General features: G+C 37.9%; 1 long non-coding RNA gene across 2 annotated transcripts in view; it reads right to left on the bottom strand.

Annotated features, from left to right (window-relative positions):
* The window catches only part of LOC138437017 (uncharacterized), a 102136-nt gene that overhangs the window by 20140 nt on the left and 68582 nt on the right, over positions 1-13414 (bottom strand). For both annotated transcript variants that reach the window (XR_011255730.1, XR_011255729.1), the window contains 2 exons: positions 1270-1345; positions 485-539 (listed from right to left, as the gene is read on the bottom strand). This is a non-coding gene — a long non-coding RNA (uncharacterized lncRNA). The remainder of the gene's footprint in view (positions 1-484; positions 540-1269; positions 1346-13414) is intronic.

The following is a 13414-nucleotide window of genomic DNA, read 5'->3' on the forward strand; positions in this document are numbered from 1 at the left end:
TGTTCTTGCCTGGAGAAGTCCCATGGACAGAGGAGCCTGGTGGGCTACAGTTCATGCACTCTCAAAACTCAGACATGACTGAGTGACTAAGCACAGCATACATAAGTAGCTGGATAATTTTCACAATTGTTACATTTATTTTTATACTGATCAAGGTGGGCAACTTGTGCTTTAGAAATATAAAACCCAAGTCCCTCTCAAAGAGGAAGTCTACAGGCTCTTGGAACTATACAGATCAAATTAAAATATCCAAAAGGTCACCATGGGAGAAGGGATGGACTTTTATCTATCTCACTACAAATGATAGAACAGGGCTACTATTAACTCAAAAGGTACCTTTCAAAGAATTTTTAAATGTCACTTGCTCTTTATTTGTTTCCACTGGCTAGGAAAAAAAAATTGTAATAGACAAATCCACAACATTTACAGTCAGAACAATGTCCCATTAATCAGGACCCTTGTACAGTGCACAACCTATACATACCCAATGTCTTGGTAATTGAGGAATATTTGGCAGGAGCTTCCAAGAGACATTCCAGCTGCAAATTAAGAAGACACTTCTGACACCGTTTTTACTGTTTCAGTAAGTTCTAAATTCCCCATCACTGGAGGAATTAAAATTTTGGCATACTTAAACTCACATGTTATGTGGAAGTTATAGATGAGATTTTAAACATCAAATGGTAGTTGAACTAGATAAACTTTAAGATATTTCCTAATTTTAGAATTTAATATTTTGTTTCAAAAGATTTAGTGAAATCTTAACAAAATATATGAAATATATCTATGGGTACTAAGGTGTTTCAGTCATGTCCAACTCTTTGCAACCTTACAGACTGTAGCCCACCAGGCTCCTCTGTCCATGGGATTCTCCAGGCAAGAATACTGGAGCGGGTTGTCATGCCCTCCTCCACGGGGTCTTCCTGACCCTGTGATCAAACCCTTGTCTCTTGCGTCTCCTACACTGGCAGGCAGGTTCTTTACCTCTTCCCAGTGCCACCTGGGAAGCAAGGATGAGATAGTTAGATGGCATCATCCACTCAGTGGACATGAGTTTGAGCAAACTCTGGGAAAGAGTGAAGCATAGGCAAACCTGGTATGCTTCAGTCCATGGGGTCACAAGAGTCAGACACAACTCAGCAACTAAACAACAAACAGTACCCTATATATAGAATAGTGTCACCCGTAGTTTTAAGGGAGAAAAAAAATCTGGTGCAATTTATTTCTCTAAGAATGATTCCTTAATGTCTTATAAGTCACTTTTGTTACCCTTGTGTTGTTCTCCACGTGGTCCCATTGGTTTCTGAAAACAATGAAGAAGGCCAGGTATTAAGTGAATTCCATGCTGAAATGGAAAGCAGAGGTTCAGAAATGTGGTTTCACACAAGAAAGGTTTCACAAGTAAAAGTTAAAAGGAGAGTCAAACTCAGATCATTTATTTCCTGTCCTTTCTCCTGTATCATTCTTCCTCTTGAAGGTTTTAAATTTCCTTCTGGCTTTCTCATCTGCTAAAGAAAACATGGACATATATTAACCCATGAAATTCTTACTGCCTGATAAAACAGAAATTTGTCAGGGCATCAGGTGAGATAAACATTTTTACTGTTATTTGTTGACTGGTTTGTTGTCTCTTTTTCCTACTTGATTGCAAGATTGATTAGGAGAAAGATTCTGCCTCTTCTGCTAGCTAATTTCTACCACTAAGGCACTGAAATATTAGTTGCTTGAATGATTTATGCTATAACCACAATTATATGGTTCTTTATACAGTAGATTTTAGACAAATATACAAAATAAAAGATTCAATAACAGTTTTAAACTTATGTCCACCTTAAATATATAATTTTAAAAACACAGGTTTATAAAATACCACAAATAGGACAGTGCATATATCAAAGTTAAATTTATGTAGACCAGATACTCAGGTGATTGACTGCATAATCTCCGTATTTAAAAGGCTGGGGCTCCCCTGGTATCTCAGATGGTTAAGAATCCTGCAATGCAGAAGACCTGGGTTCAGTCCTTGCATCAGCAAGATCCCCTGGAGGAGGGCATGGCAACCCACTCCAGTATTCTTGCCTGGAAAATTCCATGGACAGAGGAAACTGGCAGGCTGTAGTCCATGGGATCACAAAGAGTCGAACACAACTGAGTGACTAACACTTCACTTCAACTTAGATAGTATACAAAAATGGATTTTTGCATCATCAAAATTACACTTTAGCTCCAGATTCCTGGTCTATTACAATTTCCAATAGGAATGGTCTCTTCTTTCCTCTACCCCCATATTATTTCCTGTTATTTTTACTAACATTACAGGAGAAGGATTGTCACTTATTATTGAATTCAAGGAAAGAAATATTTTTGATCAGTTGGAGGTATTTAGTAATACACAGATGGGAAAAAATGATATGGAAATAGCTCCAAAAGGATAGCATTTAGTGGCCAAGTGGGAGAATCAAGAGAGTGCTATCAAAAAATACTTTGTCAATGGGACCTGGCATTAATGCTAAAGTAAATAAACAGAGGGCTCTGATTCTTCCTCACATGACATCAGGTCTTTCATTTGTGCTTTGAAGAGGAATTTTTTAATTTTATTTTCTTTTTTATTAAGACAATCTTTCTAAAAAAGTTTTGGGTTCACTGCAAAGCTGAGCAGGAAGTATAGAGATGCCCCATATATTCCCTGCCCCCACACTTGTATAGCCTCCCCCACTATCAATATTCCCCTCCAAAGTGGTTATTTTTGATTGGGCAACCTACACTGACACATCATAATCACTCCCAACCCATGGTTTACAGTTCATTCTTGGTGCAGTGTTACACAGTCTATGAATTCAGCACAATGTATAACGACATGCATCCATCATTATGGTGTCATACAGAGTATTCTCACTGCCCTCAAAATCCTCTGTGCCCCATTTATCTTTTCCCTTGCCCAACTCCTGGCAACCATTAATCTTTTATTCATGTCTTAACAGTTTTGCCTTTTCCAGAATGTCATATATTTGGAAACACACAATAGTCTCTTCAGGTTGACTTCTTCCATTTAATGATATAAATTTCTTTCCTTTATTTCTTGTCATGGCTTAAAAGCACCCTTCTTTTTAGCACTGAATGATATTCCATTGTCTGGATGTGCCACAATTTATCCATTCACACCCTGAAAGACATATTGGCTCCATCTAAGTTTTTGGCAATTAATAATGAAATGCTATAATCTTTTGTGTGCAGGTTATTGTGTGACCATAGTTTTCAAATTCTTTGTGTAAATACCATGAAGTATGATTACTGGATCACGTGATAAGAGTATATTTAGTTTTTAAAATCATCTTCCCAAGTGGCTACACCATTTTTCATTCTCATAAGCAATGAATGAGGGTTCCGGATGCTTCTCATTCTTGTCAGCATTTGGTGTTGACAGTGTCCCAGGTCTGCACCACTGTAGTAGATATGCAGTAGTATCTCATTATGGTTTAATTAGCATTTTTCCATGATGACATATGACTCGGAGCATCTCTTTATTTGCCATTTGCATATTTTATTTGGTGAGGTTTCCACTAAGGTCTTTGGCCCCTTTTTCATTCAGGTTGTTTGTTTTCTGAATTTCGAATTTTAAGAGTTCTTTGTATGTTTGGGTAACAGTCCAAAATTAGACTTTTTTTTTATCTTTCGTAAAGATTTTCTACAAGTCTGTAGCTTATCTTCTAATTCTCTTGGCATTGTCTTTCACAGAGCTGAAGTTTTACATTTTAATGAAGATCCAACAGATCAACTACTTCTTTTAAAAAGGCATCTGGATTTTATAAGTTTTTTCAGGAAATAACTGAAAGGAATTTCCCTGTCTTAGAATTAAGGTGGTGACTTTGCTCTCTTGTGAAAAATTATTGATGTTGAAATAAAAGTCTTATATATCAGTAGTATCATTTTTCTTGATAGGAAAAAGCACTCATTTTCTTTTTGAAAATGGAGTAAGTTTTGATTTGTGCTACACCCATTTCTTTAAAATTTTGTTATGTCCCTTTCACTCTGTATCTGTCTTTGCAACTTAAATTTCTTTTTCTAATTGATGACATTAAGCAAAAAGGAGGCTGTTGAAGACAACTGACATTTAAAATGATAAAAATAAAACTTACAAATTGTACATGGTATTGGGAGAGGGAAAGCATGGTAACAGAGGCAGAATATCAATTGTAATAATGTGTGAAGTTCAGCAAAACAGAGAGATGCTAGACATAGATTATTTGCAATCAGCTGGTGTTAGGAAATATGGTGTTCATTTCATTTGGGATGCATAATCATCAATATTCTGACCATAGTTTAAGATGAATATATTTCATTCTCTGTTGTCACAACACAGCGAGTTCAACTAATTGTGGCAGAGAGATGGGGTAGGGGAGCGGGATGGCTAAATGACACAGCAACAGTTTAAGGGAGAAGTCTATGGGAACTTTAGGTAGTAAAGTAATATTGTGAACTAGAGTATTATTGGGGAAGGTTTGTAGAGAACAGTAAAACAGACAAAGACATAGGTGAAAGATTGAGGAGGAGCAAAGAACTTCTACAGCTTGTGAGAGGACAGCTGTTTGGTGGTGGTATTTGTAGTCCTTTGATGTAAATAAGAAGCTCCTCCTTATCTGTCTCATCCAGGATGTCTTAATCTCCTCAGAGGGCAGCCATTCAGCAGTTGTTGTTGTGTAGTTGCCAAGTCTTGCCTGACTCTTTCCGACCCGGTGAACTTTAGTGGGCCAGGTTCCTCTGTGCATGGGATTTCCCAGGCAAGAATACTGGAGTGGGTTGTCATTTCCTATGTCAGGGAGTCTCCCTGACCCAGGGATCAAATCTCCATGTGCTCCTGTCGACTCATTTTTTCCTTCCCTTGGCTTTCCATTGTTATTCACAATCTCCTTTAATGCCAAAGGCTGGGACAGGATTTCTACTTATGACATTTTTTTATATAAATGCACCAAGGGACATTATAAATAAGAGAATATTGGTCTCTGGAAGAACTGCCTGATACACAACTCTTCAATTATTACTGTACAAAGTATTATATCACTTAAAACACATTGCTACAAAGCAAAAATGTTATAGGAAGAAGCACGGAAAAATGGAAGGGAAATTGTTCATAGGAGACTCTTAGCCTTTGTAAGAGTCACACTGAACACTTGCGTAATGTTTACAATGGGTCAGATGTTTTCCCAAACTCTACATATATTAACTCACTCAGTTTTCACATAGTAGATACTATTATTCTGCCCCTTTTACAAATGGAAAAAGTCTATGTTTGTTTCTTTGTTTTTCTTCCTAGAAACCATGAAACTCAGAGAATAAAAGGCCTTGTTTTTCAGGATTAAATGAGCACAGATTTCTTTGCAAAGACAACACTAGACCTCAAGGTAGAGTTTTGATGTAAGAGTGGCAGAAATGAATGAAAAGCCAATAAAGCTCAACTTATTTCTTACATGTAAATTATCTACTCATACTTACAAAAGCAATTTTACTTTATATTCTTTCCCATGTTGACCCTTAACCTAAGAGCACTTCTACTTCTTGTAAGTTTTCTATATTTAAAATAAGATAATAATAGACTTTTCCCCATTCTCTAATATTTCAGACTGAACTGGGTTTTGTTCAATAGGAATCAAAATGATGACTTTTGCTACCACCTGTTGGGGTCCCATGATATAAGACGGCGCTTTGAGTCTTATGGATTTGAAACATTTCTACTTTCCTATTTTACATGTTCCTATTGAAGGCATGCATTTTTAAGGAAATATTTCATTTAGAAGGTTAGGTGTGATGGAGATATAATTAAATGATAACATCGGTAGAAGAGAACATTGACCCAAGATAATGTTCAGCTCTCCCACCGGAGCATAAAAGGAGGGGCAAAGCCGAAGCACTGATTTTCCAAGCAGGAAACATTTGTTCAGTGACAATGTCTTATTACAGTTAATTTACTCTTAGTATACAAATGACGAATGCAAGGGTAATTGCAGCCCCTGCGGATTAGGAAACATTGTTTTCCTGGTTCCTTTCTTCTAGACCAGAACAAATCGCAGTTGGCAGCTGCCTGCTGCAGTGCTTAATATTTCCTCTGTCTGAAGTTTATATCTCTTGCTTTTTTTCCCATTATTAATTTTTTACAATGATTTTTCTCATTCTCTTTCTAACACCCTTTTTCAGCTTGTTATGTTATTCTTGTACTTATTTTTATTTATCTCAGATAGATTAAGAAATGACTTCCAAATCTGACTGTACATCAGAATCAATGAAATAATTGATTAAAAATAAGTATTTCTGGGCCTTTCCCCCAGGGACTGTGACTCCAGAAAGCGTCACTCCAGGGGCTATGAAAAGCAGCAGTTTAAAAGGGATTCCCAGATGATAATTATTTGCAGTCCTATCTGAAGATCCTTAATTGATGTTCTTTAAATTACTCCAGTCAGTTTTCATTGGGTTTATTTCAAAGCAAGAGAACCTCAAAAATGCAAAATCAACACGACATCCCCTTCAGAACAAATGCTCCCACATAGCAGCGTGAGTGCACCTGCCCAGTGAGCCTCCAAATAGCATGTGAGTTCAGACTCAGATTTCACATGGAGTGTTTTGCTGATTCCCTCCTGTTTTGATGAAGGCGAGATTAATCGGGCAGTGGGCCTTATGTCCAGAGAGGCTGTGTGGGGGAAAGTGGACTATGATTGCAGAGCTTCCACTTCGAAATGAGTCGGCAAAAGGGAACACTTTCTGGATGAGGAAGCAGCCAGCGCCTTTCCCTGAGATCCATGACTCTCAGTCTTAGCCTCACCCATGGTTAAGAGAGTCAATACACCTGGCAGCTTTCTCTCCCATGAATTTTCCAAAAGATGTGCAGCCATCTGATAAGCACAGAGAGGCTCTGTTTGCTATTTTTAGGCTAGTTCTTCAGTGAGAACATCAGAAACTCAAATCTAAAAGGAGTACATGAGCCCTACAAACAGGCTATGCAGCACCTAACAATGGTGAATTATTGAATGGCTGAGAGCATTGTAACCACAACACCGACCCTTAACAATGCCTTTGGGAAATTAGATCGTTATGATTCAGCATAAAAATATATTATTTATGGGAAAATTTAAGGATGTTTTGGAAAGCATTTTTACAATACAGCTTTCAGTACAGTGATAACAACATTGCTAGATGATTTTTCTAGACAAAATGAAGAGTAAGTACATATTTCTATGACTCAAGTAGGATCCATTTAAATTTTACAGCGATATTCCAAGTTCGCTAGCACATCCTTAAAATCCACGAGCTAAGTCAATCATATTACTTCTACCTACTGTTAGGATAGCAAATTACCTCACCTATACTAGTTACCGACGATAATTATAACAACAAACAGAAGATGTACAGTGGGAAGTCCAGAGACCTAAAAACATACCAGGTACCTTATATTCTTCTAATTATCTCATTTCATGGTTGATCGCTCTGGATCTTTTGTTTCAACTCTAACAGTTGTTATTCTTTTCCTGGCACCAGTTCTAACTAGGACTGGACCCTCACTTCCCATTCCCCACAGCTCCCTCAATACAGGATTGCTGCACACAACACAGCTCACCAAAGACAAAAACCAGCACAGGGAAAGGATACAACAGCCAGAACAACAAATAATGTCAAGATTCATAACATCCAGCTCTTATTTTAAAGTCCCTTTTCTCTTGCCAGTTTTGGAAACTCCTTACTGTTCATCTCTTCCCATAAACTTCGTTCAGCCACGGTCAACTTCTCCCCACTGCCTCTCTTCCCTGGCTGGAGAATTAGAAGTTTCACCAGAGAGATTTAATTAAATTAAAATGTTGTTATCTGAGACCCACCTCCCCCCCGCCCGCCCCCTACCACGCCCAGACCCAGGAAATTAGAATCTTTGCAGACAGAAACTAATAAATAAGTATCAGTGAAAAGTTCCTCTTGGTAATTCTTATGAGTAGTTAGTTTGAAAATTACTGGTCTAGACCCTCCTCTTTCCAGTTCCTGAGTCCACTAATCCTCTGGCCTACCAACCAAAACCTACAAGTTCTTCTAAGTTTTTGGTTTTTGGGTATCATTTTTCTTTCTTTTTCCCCTCTCTGCACAATGCCCTATGGCATGACCCCAAACAGGCGATTCCCTAAATAAAAGTGAACGCCTCTCCTAAGGGAAAATCTGCCATTATTCGAAGGCAGTTGGGTGAAATATCAGCCACTCTCACACTATGGAGTTTTTTGTCTTTTTTTTCTTTTGTTACTCATCTCCATAATAGCCTTAAACATATTTAGTAACAGATACGTATTTCTACCCCCAGGCAGACTCTGTAACAGTCGTGGCATCAATGGTGATAGAAAAAAAAAAAAGCCTATTAAAGTTGAAAAAGCGCAAATAATCACTCATAGAATCCTTTAATAACAACCATAGGGTTGTGCCCTCTGCCTTAATCACAGGATGTCAGGTGACGTGAATGAGAACCAGGATGTGATCATTCAATCAATGCATCCCTTTCATCATAGTATGCATTATGACACAAAACTAAACTTAAAACGCTAACCCTTATATGTGTATTGCTGGCAAGCATCCACTGCATACTCCCTAAAGATGCCACATGTCCATCAAGACCATTCATTCACCTCCAAATTTTTTAGTGTTTGAGGCACAGAATACAGCTTCAAATTAGGGAACTTTGCAACATATTAAAATTCATAGTTAACATGTTTCCTATTACAAACTATGTATGCTCAGAGGTCAAGCAAGTGTCTTTGACTCATTCTAAACTTATTTGATTTCGGAGTCAGGACACTACCTTTAGAAACAAATTTCATTAGGCATTCTTGTAAAATAACAGATGTTTCATACTGCAGTCATGCTCTGAATACACACATGAACATACATCTCTGACAAGGAGGTGCCATGAATCGTTTCCCTTATTTTCATGGTGATGTGAAAGGCCCAGTGGAGCAAATGGAGGAAGTTCAAAGCTGGCTTCTTTCAAGTAGAATATATACTGATGGAATACACAGAATATATACTTGACAGTCTGGTCGAGGGTCTTAACCAGAATTTGTATCATTATCAAAAATTCATGTGTTTCAAAAATAAACTCAAAATGGATTAAAGATCTAAACGTTAGGCCAGACACTATAAAACTGTTGGAGGAAAACACAGGCAGAACACTCTTTGACATAAATCACAGCAAGATCTTTTTTGATCCACTGAATAATGAAAATAAAAACAAAAATAAACAAACGGTATCTAATTAAACATAAAAACTTCTGCTGCTGCTGTCATTTCAGTTGTGTCCAACTCTATGTGACCCCATAGACGGCAGCCCACCAGGCTCCCCCGTCCCTGGGATTCTCCAGGCAAGAACACTGGAGTGGGTTGCCATTTCCTTCTACAATGCATAAGAGTAAAAAGTGAAAGTGAAGTTGTTCAGTCATGTTCAACTCTTTGCGACCCGATGGACTGGAGCCCACCAGGCTCCTCCATCCATGGGATTTTCCAAGGCAAGAGTACTGGAGTGGGGTGCCACTGCCTTCTCCAAACACACTGTCTAGGATTGTCATAGCTTTTCTTCCAAGGGGCAAGCATCTTTTAATTTCATGGCTGCAGTTGCCATCTGCAGTGATTTTGGAGCCCAAGAAAATAAAGTCTGTCACTGTTTCTATTTTTTCCCTTCTGTTTGTCATAAAGTGGTGGGACTGGACGCCATAATCTTAGATTTCTGAATGTTGAGTTTTAGCTAGCTTTTTCACTCTCCTCTTTCTCCTTCATCAAGAGGCTCTTTAGTTTCTCTTATTTTCTGCCATTAGCGTGGTGCCATCTGCATATATGAGGTTGTTGATAATTCTCCCAGCAATCTTGATTCCAGCTTGAGCTTCATCCAGCCCTGCATTTTGCATGAGGTACTCTGCATATAAGTTAAATAAGCAGGGTAACCATACAACCTTGACGTACCCCTTTCCCAATTTGGAACCGGTCTGTTGTTATATGTCCAGTTCTAACTATTGCTTCTTGACCTGCATAAAGGTTTCTTAGGAGACAGATAAGGTGGTCTGAAATTTCCATCTCTTTAAGAATTTTACACAGTTTGTTGTGATCCACGCAGTCGAAGACTTTAGCGCAGTCAAAGACTTTAGCACATTCAATGAAGCAGAAGTAGATGTTTCTCTAGAATTCTCTTGCTTTTTCTATTATCCAACAGATGTTAGCAGTTTGAGCTCTGGTTCCTCTGCCTTATTTAAACCCAGCTTGTACATCTGGAAGTTCTTAGTTAACCTACTATAGAAGCCAAGCTTGAAGGATATTGAGCATTACCTTGCTAGCATGTAAAATGAGCACAATTGTGCAGTAGTTTGAACAGTTTTTGACACTGCACTTTTTGAGTTGGAATGAAATCTCACCTCTTCCAATCCTATGGCCATTGCCAAGTTTTCCAAATTTACTGGCATACTGAATGTAGCACTTTCATAGCACCATCTTTTAGGATTTGAAATAGCTTAACTGGAATTCCATCACCTCCACTAGCTTTGTTTGTAGTAATTCTTCCTAAAGCTTACTTGACTTCACATTCCAGGATGTCTGGCACTAGATGAGTGATCACACCACTGTGGTTATCCGGGTCATGAAGACCTTCTTCATACAGCTCTTCTGTATATTCTTGCCATCCCTTCTTAATCTCTTTTCCTTCTGTTAGGTCCATCCCATTTCTGTTCTTTATTATACCCATCTTTGCATGAAATGTTCTCTTGCTATTTCCAATTTTCTTGAAGACATCTCTAGTCTTTCCCATTCTATTGTTTCCCTCTATTTCTTTGCATTGTTCACTTAAGGCTTTCTTATTTCCCCTTGTTATTCTTTCAAACTCTGTATTCAGATGGGTATATCTTTCCTTTTCTCCTTTGCCTTTCCCTGCTCTTCTTTTCATAGCTATTTGTAATGCCAGTCAGAATGGCCATCATCAAAGAATCTGCAAACAATAAGCTGGAGAGGGAGGTGGAGGTGGAGAAAAGGGAACCCTCCTACATTGTTGGTGGAAATGTAGCCACTATGGAGAACAGTACAGAGGCTCTTTAAAACACTAAAAAAGAACTACCATATGACATGACAATATCACTTCTGGGCATATATCCTGAGAAAGCAAAAGTGAAAGTCGCTTAGTTGTGTCTGACTCTTTATGACCCCGTGGATTGTTCATGGGATTCTCTAGGCCAGAATACTGGAGTGGGTAGCCTTTCCCTTCTCCAGAGGATCTTCCCAACCCAGGGATTGAACCCAGGTCTCCCGTATTGCAGGCGGATTCTTTACCAGCTGAGCCACAAGGGAAGCCCATCCTGAGAAAACCATAATTCAAAAATATATATGCACCACAATGTTCACTGCAGCACTATTTACAATAGCTAGGACACGGAAGCACTCTAAGTGCCCACTGATAGATGAGCGGATACAGAAGATGTTGTACATATATACAATAGCATATTACTCAGTCACAAAAAAAAGAACAAAATAATACCATTTGCAGCAACATGGATGAACCTAGAGATTGTCATACTGAGTGAGGTCAGACACAGAGAGACACATATTATATAATATTGTTTGTATGTGGAATCTAAAAAAAGGTACAAATAAACTTATACACAAAACAGAAGTAGAGTCACAGATAGAGAAAACAAATTTATGGTTACCAGGGGATGTGAGTGGGGAGGGATAAATTGGGAGATTGGGATTTACATATACACAGTATTATATACAAAACAGATAACTAATATGAACCTGTTGCACAGTACAGGGAACTCTTCAAACTACATAAGGCCTACATGGGAAAAGAATCTCAATTTTAAAAAATAGTGGGTACGTATATGTATAACTGAATCACTTTGCTGTACATCTGAAACTAATACAACACTGTAAATCAACTATAATAAAAAAAAATTTGCTAAGTTAGTATATCACTCATGCCAAAATAAGAAAAAAATCCACGTTTTAGGACTAGTGTCTTTCAGAGCAAATTCTACAGACATTTCAGTAGAAGTATACACCAACCATTCTTCTCCCTTTTTTCTTTCTCTTGCCTGCCCCCCTCACATCACAAAAGTACCCTCCTGAGAGTTTCTGAACTTTCTCCTAGAAAGTCACAGGATCTGGAGATTTCAACCAGCAAGTTGAATATCTAACGATGGCCATGACTATTAACAGACAGTTAAGTTCCTCTGTGTCAACCACATAGAGTAAAAATTTACTGGTGCCTGAGATCTCTAAGGTTGTCTGATTTTCTAGTCATTTTTCATATTGTCTCCTGTCTGTTTTGCAGAATTTCATCTTCCACAATCACATTTCAAAACACGCACTGCAATGTCTGTTGCATTGTAATTATTTGTGAGTGGTTCCAGTGCAGGGTAGTCATTCTGCTGCCTTAAATAACTTATTAAATGTTTTAAAAGAAGAAGGATATAAAACTGACAGAAATAATCAGCTGATAATCTGGGTTCTGGGCAATGGAAAAATATAAGGTACAAATTCATATCTAAGACATCTAAACAACTTGTTCTCAATAAATTGTTGATGGTTATTTGAGTGTATTACATGCTTCTATTTTTATGTTCATACACCAATAGAGATTTGGCATCATTTAACTTTTAAAAAAGATACCTCTCACAGATGAGAGAAGTAGGATATACACGTTGATATGTTGTTTTCAATCAACGAATACAAGCATATTTTTATTGTTTCTCTTTTACACGCAAACCTTTATTTATTTCTATGATACAATGAAAGATATTTTTATGGGAAAGTAAATTTTTTTCTGGACCATTTTCTTTCTTTAGACTTTCAAAGTTCAATGTTCATTCAGAAAGTCAGAAATGAATGCATAAATAATTAAAGAGGTAGTAAGGGGAGGGTGTAGGAATAAGCTATTTACAACATCAGTTCAGTTCAGTTCATTTCAGTTGCTCAGTTGTGTCCAACTCTTTGCGACCCCATGAACCGCAGCATGCCAGGCCTCCCTGTCCATCACCAACTCCTGGAGTTTACCCAAACTCATGTCCATCAAGTTGGTGATGCCTTCCAGCCATCTCATCCTCTGTCATCCTCTTTTCCTCCTGCCCCCAATCCCTCCCAGCATCAGAGTCTTTTCCAATGAGTCAACTCTTCGCATGAGGTGGCCAAAGTACTGAACAACATAAATCATTGCAAATACTAAAAAAGTATATCTAAGCAATTGTTCTTCTTGTCTTTTTTCTTCCTTAAGATTTAACCCCCAAATTGTGATAGTGTTGAGGAGGATGGGATTCTCAGCTAAAGAAAGACCACTCTGGAATCAAAGGTGTATATATAGGCCTATTTTTTAAGGCTTTATTTTTTAGAGCAGTTTAAATTCACAGCAAAAGTAAATGACAGA

The sequence above is a fragment of the Ovis canadensis genome, chromosome 3, assembly GCF_042477335.2.
Source record: "Ovis canadensis isolate MfBH-ARS-UI-01 breed Bighorn chromosome 3, ARS-UI_OviCan_v2, whole genome shotgun sequence".
Classification (NCBI taxonomy): Eukaryota; Metazoa; Chordata; class Mammalia; order Artiodactyla; family Bovidae; genus Ovis; species Ovis canadensis.